The following is a 3,628-nucleotide window of genomic DNA, read 5'->3' on the forward strand; positions in this document are numbered from 1 at the left end:
CTAACAATAAATGAAGTCCTACTTCTAGCCTAGACCTAGCCATTGTCCCAACCAGAGCCCCTCACTCTTACCCACTGACCCTCCTGCCCCCCCATAAAAAAGAACATCATACAAGAAGAAAGCAAAAGGTCATTAAAAAGACAGGAAAGAAAGAAAGCAGCAAAATGGATATCAGAAGAGATGCTGAAATTTTCTTTTGTACTGGAAGAAAAGACCCGAACAGAAAATTTCAAAGGACAGCTTGAGAAGACAAAGTAAAGTATGATAATGAAATATGCAAAGGCATGGAGTTAGAAAACCAGGACACTCAGCATGTCTCAAGCTGAAAGAACTGAAGAGAAAATCCAAGACTTGACTTGCAACATTAAAGGATTTCCTGGGCAAAATACTGAATGGTGCATTTTCAAAAGAAAATGGAAGGAATACAGAGAATCACTGTACCAAAAAGAATTAATTGGTCGATGTGCAACCATTTCAGGAGGTAACATATGACCAAGAACCTTTAAGCTGCAATGAAGATATTAGCAAAAACCAATCTCCAGGAATTGAGGGCATACAAATAAAAATGTTTCAACAAACTGGTGCAGCACTGGAGGTGCTTGCTAGTCTGTGCCAAGAAGTGTGGAAGACAGCTACCTGACCAATTGGAAGAGATACATATTTGTATCCATTCCAAAGAAAAGTAGCTCCATGACATGCAGAAATTATCTAACAATATCATTACTATCACATACAAATACAATTTTGCTGAAAGAATTAAAAAATGGTTGTAGCAGGAGATGCCAGAAATTTAAGTCAGATTAGAAGAGAATGTAGGATGAGAGTTATCATTGCTGCCCTCACATGGATCTTGGTAAACAGAGAACAAGAAAGGTATCTACTTGTATTTTATTGACCATGCAAAGGCATTCAACTGTGTGAATCATAACAAACTATGGATAACACTGTAAAGAATTAGAATTCCAGAACATTTAATTGTGCTCATGTGGAACTTGTACATAGCCCAAGAGGCAGTCATTTGAACGGAACGAGGGGATACTTTCCTGTTAATATCAGAAAAGTATGCATCAGAGTTGTATCCATACTTATTCAATCTGTATGCTGAGCAAATAATTTGAGAAACTGAATTATTTGAAGAAGAAAATCAGGATTGGGGGAAGGTTCATTAATAACCTGTGACATGCAGATGACACAACCTTGCAAAGCAGAGAGAATTTGAAGCACTTGCTGATGAAGATCAGACTTCAGTATAGATTACAACTCAATAAAGAAAGGAAAAATCCTCACATGATAAATATAATAAACAGTATAAAAATAAATGGAGAACAGATGAAAGTTGTCAAATATTTCATTCTGCTTGGATCCACAATCAATGCTCATGGAAGCAGCAGCTAAATGGGTAAATATGCTGCAAAAGACCTCTTTTAAATGTTAAAGAGCCAAGATGTCACTTTGAGAACTAAGGTACATCTGACCCAAGCCATGATATTTTCAATCGTCTCATATGCGTGTGAAAGCTGAACAGTGATTAGGGAAGACCAGAGAAGCATTGATACATTTGAGTTATGGTGTTAGTAAAGAATATGGAAAGTTCAACGGACTCCCAAAAGAACAAACAAATCTGTCTTGGGAGAAGTACAGCCAGAATGTCCTTTAGGTGCGAGGATAGTGAGACTTTGTCTCACATAATTTTGGATATGTTATCAGGAAGGAACAGTCCCTGGAGAAGGACATCATACTTGGTAAAATTATCCAAAAAAGTGAAAGACCCCCAGCAAGATGGATTGACACAGTGGCAGGAACAATGGGCTCAAACATAACAAGAGTTGTTTGCTTCATTCTGTTGTGACTCATAGGATTGCTTTGAGTCAGAACCAAGTTGACAGAACCTAACAACAATAACATCAGTTATGTACCAGGCAGCACTCTGAATGCTAAGGATAAAGCAGTGGGCAAAACAGATCAAAATGTCCACCCTGTGGCTTATATTCTAGCTGAGGAGACATCAAATATGAATACACATAATAACTAAGTAGATGAGATGGTAAGCTTGAAAATGGTAAGTGCTATAGAAAAAAGCACAGAACAGGGTAAATGGGATTGGGAGTGTGGGCACGGGGTAGGAAGAGGTTGTAATATGACAAAGAGTGCTCAGCCTGGGCTCCTGTGAAAAGGTGACATTTGAACAAAGATCTGAAAGAGGTGGAGGAGTGAATCTGGTGGTATTTGAGGTAGAGAGTTTCAGGCAGAGGAAGCAGATAGAACAAAGGCTCTGATGTGGGACCAGGGCTGAAGGGGAAGCTGATATGGCTCAAGTGGAGTGAATGAGGAGAGCAGGAGAGAGGTTGGAGATGTTCCCGGGTAGGGGGGGTGGCAGATTGTGTAGGCCTTGAAGGGCATCATATAGAGTTTTGCTTTTACTCAGAGTGAAATGGAGAACCACTGCAGGGTTTTGTAGTGTCTGCTCCTGGGTTTTTGTCAGCTCACAAAACAAATTTCAGTTTATAAGCTCCTAAAAAACAAATCCTTGATCTGACTGAGTCAATAAAGTATTTTATTGGGACCACAACATGTGGGGCCAGTTGCCATGGTTATTACATATCAGGGTAGAACTATGTTCCATAGGGTTTTCAATGGCTACTTTTTCAGTACTAGATCACCACATCATTTTCCCAAGATACCTCTGGGTGGACACATGACTTTTCTGTTAACAGCAAGTGTATTAACCCTTTGCACCACCCAAGGATTCCTTATTATGTGAGTAGTAGTAGTAGTTAGGGGTTGCACTGGATTACTAACCTCAGTTTGGCAGTTCAAACCTACCAGCCATTCCTCAGAAACCCTATAAAGGGTCACTATGAGTCGGAATTGACTTGACGGCACTGTAGGATAAGCACTAGACTGCTAATCACAAAGTCAGCAGTTCAAACCCACTAGCAGCTCTTAAGGAGGAAGATGAAGCTTTCTGCTCCCACAAAAATTTATAGCCTCAGAAATCCTATACAGGTTAGTAATGAATCAGAATAGAATTAATAGCACCTGCCACCACCACCCATAACAGTAGTAGTTAGGTGCCGTCGAGTCAGTTCCGACTCATAGGACCCTATGGACAGTAGAACAAAACATTGCCCAGCCCTGCACATCCTCACCATTGTTTTTATGTGGTTGTTGCCATCTTCTGGGAGGTCTTACCCTTTTTTGCTGATCCTCCACTTTGCCAAGCATGATGGCCTTCTCGAAAGACTGGTCTTTCTTGACAACATGTTCAAAGTATAGTAGATGAAATCTTGCCATCTTTGCTTCTAAGGAGCAATCTGGTCAAACTTCTTCCGTAACAGATTTTTTCACTCTTCAGGCGGTCCATGGAATATTCAATATTCTTTGCCAATACCATTGCTCAAATACATCAATTATTCTACAGTTTTCTTTATTTATTGTCTAGTTTTTGCATTATCTGTTGTTGTTGTCAGGTGCCATCGAGTCGGAACCGACTCATAGTGACCCCATGCACAGCAGAATGAAACAATGTCTGATCTTGGGACAGCCTCACTACCGCTACCACACTTGAGTCCATCAATGATGGCACCTGGCCAATCCATCTCGTTAGGGGTCTTCCTCTTTTTCTCTG

This window comes from Chrysochloris asiatica, unplaced genomic scaffold, assembly GCF_000296735.1.
Source record: "Chrysochloris asiatica unplaced genomic scaffold, ChrAsi1.0 scaffold00146, whole genome shotgun sequence".
NCBI lineage: Eukaryota > Metazoa > Chordata > Mammalia > Afrosoricida > Chrysochloridae > Chrysochloris > Chrysochloris asiatica.